Source organism: Ruditapes philippinarum, unplaced genomic scaffold (assembly GCF_026571515.1).
Source record: "Ruditapes philippinarum isolate M1 unplaced genomic scaffold, ASM2657151v2 ctg92_1_1_1_1, whole genome shotgun sequence".
Classification (NCBI taxonomy): Eukaryota; Metazoa; Mollusca; class Bivalvia; order Venerida; family Veneridae; genus Ruditapes; species Ruditapes philippinarum.
In genome coordinates, this window is record NW_026864804.1 from 195710 (window position 1) to 205092 (window position 9383).

Below are 9383 nucleotides of genomic sequence, written 5' to 3' on the forward strand. Positions count from 1 at the left end.
ACTATTTTGCGTTGATTTTTTCCATCATAATTGATTTCAAAGTGCTGCAACTTCTCAATGGATTGAGATAGAGTCAAATGCATTTCAGCGTTGGTTAGACGTTACCTTATGATCAATCTGGGGTCATTTATAGCCTCTCACAAGTCCAAAATTTCTTGGCGATGAGGGGGACTCCGCCCCCCTTCAAACCCCCCAAACAGAAGGGGGCACATCCCCCTTCTGGCAACCCCCTGATGTATCTTTTGGTTGGGGGGGCCGCGCCGAAAAAGTGGTCACTTTTTTTAACAACATTTCTCAAACAAAAACAAGTGTTAAGGGCCAAAATAATGCATTTTTTCACCATTTGAGACAACAAAGGGGGGGGGGGGGGTGAAAAAGGCGTTAAAAGGCGTGTATATGAAGTAATGGGTTAAGTTCAATTTCCTCGTGCAAATGACGCTTACTTAACCGAGTACTTTTAAATAATCGGAATACTTCTAAAAGCGTATTTTAGCAACGAATTGATTGAAGATATTTATGCGTTTACCTAAAAAACACACAACAAAACAACAACAAAATACGCACACACTCGCGCACAAACACATGCACGCGCATGCGCGCGCACCAATACACACACACACACACACACACACACACAAATAAAAAACTTTAAAAAAGAAAAGCACAACAAAACAACATCAAAATACGCACACACGCGCGCAAAAGCACACACACGCGCGCGCGTGCACACTCACACACATAAGTATAAAAAACCACCAACAACAACGAAATACTAATTTTCTTTTCATTTTATACCTAAAAACGTATTTTTTGTTTTTATTTAATGATTGAACCGGATTTTTTCAATATAACCTTGAAAATGATATTTCTCTCCACACTGTTAGCCTAAAATATTTAAGACGACTTTCTTAGAAAAAACACGGCCACTCCGTTTTCACCATCGTGCCATCGCGTTTACACCATCGTGCCATCGCGTTTACACCATCGTACCATCGCACTTTCACCATCGTACCATGTTACGGAGCTTACAAAAAAACTTAAGTTTGTTGATAAGCTTAATGGTGTATTTGTAAAAATCACTATTTATAGTCCGATCGAGAAACTTGATATTTCACCAAAACATTGCAATAGAGTACATTTATAGTTCTTTGGAAAAAATATATACTGCATTTTATTTCATCCCCATCATATTTAAAATGGGGCTTAATATTGCCTCAAAGGTATGGCCCTAAAAGTAAATGACTGACAGAACGGGATATTATTCGCAACATTTTTTAATTTTAGGAATATATCCACAATTTATGTACTAGAGTAAAATTAATGAAACTTTTATCGCTTAAGCATCAAACAAACTATCGACCGCCATCTTGAACTCCACCTCAAATATTTCAATGTCGCAGATCAAAAATAAGTCAGTATACAGTATTTAAGCAGAACTCAGATGACACCTTCAGAACCTCTGGAACCCAAAGTGCGTTGATATGTAGCATATTAACGTTTTTTGGGGTCAATTTCTCGATTTTGACCCCATAGTGCGTTACACTTCGCAACGCACTTTTCGTTGGACCAACTGTTTCATATGTCCGAAAAAATTTCGGGCATATTATGTTATCCCCCCTGGCGTCCGTCTGTCTGTCTGTCTATCCGTCTGTCTGTCCGTTAGCAATTTGGTTTCCGGAGCATAAGTTTAAGTTCCAATTAGCCCACAATATTCAAACTTCAAAGGATGATTGTCCTGGGTAGAAGACCCCTATTGATTTTGGGGTCACAAGGTCAAAGGTCAAGGTCATTATTACTTTTAAAACTGAAAACAGTTTCCGGATCATAACTTAAGTTCCATGTGACCCACAATATTCAAACTTCATAGGATGATTATCTATATTGGGTAGATAACCCTTATTGATTTTAGGGTCAAAAGGTCAAACGTCAATGTCACAATTACTTTAAAACTGAAAACAGTTTCATGAACATAATTTAAGGTCTATTTGGCCCACAATATTCAAACTTCAAAGGATGATCGTCCATATTAGATAGAATACCCCTATTGATTTTGGGGTCACAAGGTCAAAGGTCAAGGTCACTATTACTTAAAAACTGAAAACAGTTTCCAGAACATAACTTAACTTCTATTTGGCCCATAGTGTTGAAACTTCATCGGAAGATTGTCCATATTGGGTAGAACCCCCCTATTGATTTTGAGGTAACATGGTCAAGGTTCAAAACTGAAAACAGTTTCCAGAGCATAACTGAAGTTTCATTTGGCCCACAATATTCAAACTTTATAGGAGGATTGCTATTTGAAAGAGGTAATACTTTATTTAATTTATGCAATGTCTTACAAATGCTTCATCCTTACTAAAAAAAAACAACACTTTCGGGCATATAATGCTCCGCCAAGCGGTGCTCTTGTTTATTTAATTTTTGAGTGATTGCCTGTTCCAAATACTAAAATCTAAACAAATATAAAGGGTGCGGGGTTCAATAATGAAAAGGCATACATTGCTGCTGATGAAAACACGATAGCGCGATGGTGCGATAATACGATCGTGAAAACGTGATGGTATGTTGGTGAAATCACGATAGAACGATGGTGAAAAAACGCGATGTATCGCGTTTTCACCATCGTACTATCGCGCCATCGCGTTTTCATCTTCGTACCATCGTGTTATCACCATCGTACCATCGCGTTTTCATCATCGTACCATCGCGTTTTCATCATCGTACCATCGCGTTTTCACCATCGTACCATCGTGTTTTCATCATCGTACCATCGCGTTTTCATCATCGTACCATCGTGTTTTCACCATCGTACCATCGCGTTTTCATCATCGTACCATCAAGTTTTCATCATTGTACCATCGCGTTTTCATCATCGTACCATCGCGTTTTCATCATCGTACCATCGTATTTTCATCATCGTACCATCGTATTTTCATCATCGTACCATCGTGTTTTCACCATTGTACCATCGCTATCGTATTTTCATCATCGTACCATCATGTTTTCATCATCGTACCATCGTGTTTTCATCATCGTACCATCGCGTTTTCATCATCGTACCATCGCGTTTTCATCATCGTACCATCGCGTTTTCACCATCGTACCATCGTGTTTTCATCATCGTACCATCGCGTTTTCATCATCGTACCATCGCGTTTTCACCATCGTACCATCGTGTTTACATCATCGTACTATCGTGCCATCGCGGGTACAGACTAAATAAAAAGTCACGATTGCCCAAACCGAGCACCGTACACTAGTACGGTGTTCTGTTTGGACACGTTTGGACAGTCGTGACATTTTATTTATTCTGTACCCGCGATGCACGATGGTACGATGGTGAAAACGCGATGGCACGATGGTACGATGGTGAAAACACGATGGTACGATGGTGAAATCACGATGGTACGATGGTGAAATCGCGATGGCGCGATAGTACGATGGTGAAAACGCGATGTTACATCGCGTTTTCACCATCGTACCATCGTGATTTCACCATCGTACCATCGCGTTTTCACCATCGTACCATCACACCATCGTGTTTTCACCATCGTGCCATCGCGTTTTCACCATCGTACCATCGCACTTTCACCATCGTACCATCGCGTTTTCACCATCGTACCATCGCGTTTTCACCATCGTGCCATCGCGTTTTCACCATCGTGCCATCATCTTCCGGTGGTCATGCGCAATGTTATATTTTTATCAACAACGTATGCCTTCTCATTATTGAAACCCGCACCCTTTCTATTTGTGTCTGTGATCTTTTAGATCTTAGTATTTGGAACATGAAATGAACAAAAGGCAGTCACTCAAAAATTAAAAAACAAGTTGCCATTCTTGTGCACTTTACACATAAAGTTTCAAGTTGATAAATAAAATAAAGCAAGAGAAAAAATGCAGATATATATACATGTATATAGCATATACATGTATATCCATATATATAATAGTCGTTGATCTGTATACAGTATCACGACATAAATGGAACATTTAATGTAAAGATAACATGTTTTATTATTTATAACTCATATTAAATATCAAGTATTCTAAACTTGTTTTTATTATATACCGTAACAGAATCTGACATCTTTCTGTATGTGTACTCATTATACTGACCGAAAGGCGATGGTACGATGACGCGATGGCACGATGGTGAAAACGCGATGGTACGATGGTGAAAACGCGATGGCACGATGTTGAAAGCGCGATGTTACGATGGTGAAAGCGCGATAGTACGATGGTACGATGGTGAGAACACGATGGCGCGATGGTACGATGGTGAAAACGCGATGTAACATCGCGTTTTCACCATCGTATTATCGCGCCATCGCGATTTCACCATCGTACCATCGCGTTTTCATCATCGTTCCATCGTATTTTCACCATCGTACCATCGTGCCATCGCGTTTTCACCATCGTACCATCGTGTAACAGACTAAATTAAAATTTACGACTGTCCAAACGGAACACCGTACACTAGAGCTAAAAAAATGTTCATAATTGAACGTTTGATGGTGGTGATATTATTAAACAAATTAGTTTTTATCCATGAAACTGAACGGAATAATTTAAAGAAAATAATTCATTTGTCTGCCATTTTTAAAACTGTATATAGACGCGAGGGGAGATGTTTTAATGTCTTGATTAAAACATTTGATGATTTTTTTAACCTAATCAAAAGAACAGAAAATTATTCGAGGAATGTTACAAACAATAAATATTTGTTTGCAGCTGTATTTACATTCAAGGAGCGACTAGGAATTTGGAGATTTTTGAAAGGCTGTAATATGAACGCTGGGTTAGTGACATATATTTCAGGTTGATGATTGCCATTGTATGTTCTTTAATATGTTTAAATGTCTGAAGGAGCAGTTTTGTATGTGGAAGGAAGTTTAATTATCAGACTGTTATGAATCTAACTAAAAATTAAAGAGAAGATGTTTGGTGATCTATGCGTTGAAGTAAGCTTGATCTTTTTGATAACGATTGCAATTTTAGTTCTTTGTAACTTTCAGCTTTCTTTTGCTAACAGCATGCCTAATAAAGTTATATTTGTTGCAAACTTATCAAATTTAATTTGTATAATAATAAATAAACCATGATTTTACAATGTATTAAACTTCGATCAATAATACAAAATATATATAAGCCGCGTCATGACAAAACCAACATAATGCGTTTGCGACCAGCATGGATCCAGACCAGCCTGAGCATCCGCGCAGTGTGATCAGGATCCATGCTGTTCGCTTACAAACCTTATTACAAGTAGAGAAACTGTTAACGAACAGCATGGATCCTGATCAGACTGCGCGGAAGCGCAGGCTGGTCTGGATCCATGTTGGTCGCAAACCCACTATGTTGGTTTTGTTATGATGCGGTATGTTGCAACAATTCTTACTTATAGATTGCGACTTTACCATTACTGTATAACTTCATGTAATGAAATTTAGAAAACCGGTTCAGTACATTTTCTCGCCTTTTTTCGTTCAAGAACAAACGCTTAATGTATATTCTGAATATCAATATGTTAAAAAGACTGGAAATATGCCAATAAAAGAAATTATGATTTTATTATAAAACGCATTTGAAAATACTTTTTGACACGGATTTCGTGGCTTTATTATTATATTTTCTACTGGCATTAAATCTCTAATTTATAACTTAAACCAATCAAAATACGCCATAAAACTGACAACGGTCATGCTTTTCGTTTGATCTAAATGTTTTAATTGTTTCACTCGACTGAAATGATGTAATAATTCCAAATTCAGAATGATCGAACACAATCAAATTTTTTCCTTTAGTGCACTATCAGTGCTGATCAATTGAATTGATATTCTGACATTTAGATATTCTGACATTTAGATATTCTGCCAATAGGCTTAATGGGCCTTTAATCAGTGAGTCTTGTTATATTGTGTGGTAAATATATTTCCTAACGTAAAATGTAACATAGATGCAATTATTTTTACGTCCATTTTAAACGAAGAAATAGTGTTTAACCAGCAAAACACTTGTTTTAATTGTAAATTGATATAACACTTGTGTTTGCAAATTTGTCTAGACGAAATTTTGTCTAAAATTTTTAACCTTTACAATGCATTACTTATTTAAGTAAGTAGAATATTGTATTCTTTAAATACTTTTATATACATATTGAGGAAAGTTTGATAACTAGAAGTAGATAAGTAAATCTAAAAAAATAAATAGATAATTAGATATATATATAAATATTAAAAATAAATAAATAAATAAAATAAATATTGGATAAATTAATAAATAAAATATGTAAATAAATAAATAAAATATGTAAATAAATAAATAATAAATAGAGGATATTCAAGATTTTTCTATAAATACATGATTTATTTTCATCGAGTGGTATGAAAATAAATATTTCATGAGTGGCGGTAGCCACGAGTGAAATATGGTAATTTTCATGCCACAAGATGAAAATAAATCATGTATTTATAGAAAAAACTTGAATTTTCTGTTTATTATACAATGTATACATTTTTCTCTTTTTGACATTAAAATTTGAAAGACTTTTCCTTAAATTTTGTGTACTGGCAGAATATAAAAGAAAGTAGTCCGGCGAGACACCAGTGAAAATACGGAAAATATGTTTCACTGCAGTGAAAAATAAATTTTTACAGTGAAAATACGGAAAATGAAAATACGCATTTTATTTCATTAATATTTCTCAATATTTCATTTATAAGTATATAATAAATAAATAATAGTTAACAGAGATATCACATATATAATGTTAATCGTTTTTGTATTTACCGTTCAAAATATCACGTAAATGAGATACGAAACCTATTTGTTAGACGAATATATATATAAACGCACGTAAACTTTGGTTTCAACATTCCGAAATATTACGTGTTATTAGCACTTTCTGTCTGAAAAACAGACCCCGGGCGTATTTTTAGGTGTAAGTGTGGCTTTATAGAAATATAAATGACGAAACATGGTGCACATGAACTTGACAGATTATTCGAATTTGTCAAAACTCACCACTTTGTTGAAAAAAGTGACATGTATCACGTATAACTAATAAACGCATGCCTTTCAGTTCACGAATAGTTGGTTTTGGCATTGAATAACCAATGTTTATATCAAAAAAGGAAGCAATTAGTAGATCAATTCATAGTTCTGATATACATTCAGGAAATACTTACAATCTTATATTTGCCTCTCAAGGCATCAAATTAAATTGTAGGCATTACATCGTTCATTCTACAGACCAATCGTTCTTATTTTCTGCATTGTATTGCTTTAAAGCTGTATGCTTAAGGAAAATATCCCTTAATCTGTCAACAATATTCTGAAAGACCCTCTTACCTCATAAGTGTACAAATGAGCACTGAGTTCGAGTCCTTTAAACTCATCAAAAATTTGAATTTTACGTAAACGAGTACATCAGAGCGCATGATTTCAGGAATTTACGCCATGCAAAGGGCACCATGATTAACTATGCGCGGTGATTCATGCGCGGCAATAATAATAATAATAATAATAATCATAATAATCATAATAATAATGAAAAGAGAGAAAGAAAGAAAAATAGACAAACAAACTGAAAGAATTGATCCAGTATAAGTGTTTTCTGCATGCATTACTTTGTCTCTTGTCACAAACAAAATGTTTCAATTTAAGGCAAGTAACTCAGAAACGAGCACATTGATTCCCTGTATATTTTGCTGAAAATGGTTCTCTTATCATATTCTACGATCATAATAAGTTTAAATATATTCTATTTGTTCTATTTGTTTGTTCATTCTGATTACATGTCAATATGCAACTGTTGCTGCACAGGCCTTTAGATATTAAATGCCTCTTTGTAACGTTTTGACGACGTCTATATTGACATAATATAAGCAACGCTGACATAATTTCATGTTTATTGTTTATCTATGTACTCTGCAGAAGGCTGTTCAGCCGAAACGTATCTTAAAGGATACTTTTAAAATTTTGCTGTTGACTACATATTTTTTTACTATTTATATAAAATGCGTTAAATTCTTGAAATATCGAACGACGAGTTTATTTCATTTTCCCTAGTGGCGTATATGGTAAACTGTAGAAGATGTAGCGGAAATTCATGTGTGCCACATAATTATGCTAAGTATAAATGAACGTTTTAAATTACAACAGTGAATGGCATTAATGTTTTTATACGTTATTTAAGGGTGTGGCAATCCACCGTAATCCGTCCAATACATTTCGTTTAAAAATTAAAAATGCATCCCACGTAACTTCCGTTGTATATATATAACGACGATTCAATTCATTCTTTTTTACAATTTTAGTTAAAATGTTTTGAGTCGGTTTTATGAATGAAACACAAAGTTCGACCATTATACATAAACTTAAAAGATATGCATACGTGTTTCTGTTGTATTAAAGAATACATGTTTTTGATAAAAAAAAGAGTAAGAATTGATATTTCAAAATATTCGTGAACATTTATTTATTACATTCAGGACATTGTATATTCATTTTATACGTTGTATATTCTATTTCTATCAAGGAAGTTTTAAATGATTATTGACATTTTATTTTTATAAAGAGTAATAAAGGGATTGTCTATTTTGTGATTTGGACACATTAGATAAGAAGGTAAGTATAATATTTGAATTATTCTGTTACAAACATACATACGTATATATATAATTGAATGACTCAAATAAGTCTTCTAAATAAATATCCTATGGGTTTTTAACACAGGCACGAGTATCGGACCTGGCAAGAAAAAATATGACCAGATTGATAATAAAACCTGTGTTCATCTTAAAAGTGTCAAAAACCAAAAAAAAAAATGTAAATAACGACCTCCTTTAAAAATATACTATAAGTTAAGAGAAGGCCGGAAACTCCAGATTCGAGCCTACGAGCAAGGGATTCATTTCCCGGGCCGTTGTGAAAACAATTGGCCAGACAATTAAAAAAAACTTTTATCACCATTTCACGTTTGTATTAAGCTTCAAAATGAGACCAACCCCAAGTCTCTAGCCCTACCCGTTCATGAAATATCTATCAGGAAACGAGCGAATTCGTGCTAAAAATCCTTGGTAGACAAAATTGCGGCACAACAATTCGGTACGTAAACAGGTAAACATATACTAATACATGTTTGTCAGCTGAGTACGGGTCAAAATCACTTGAACTTACTAAATAATATTACCAAATTCATTAAATGAGACCACTCACAACTGTCAGTAGCATCTGATACACACGAGATTCGAGTTTCAAATATTTTCACGGTCTTTCAATCGCTTTCTACGCCATTAGGCATCCTTGTGTGAAACGTTGCGGTTTTCATTGCTATTGGCCAATCAGAAGACTCGTTACAAAATATCGAACAGCTGATT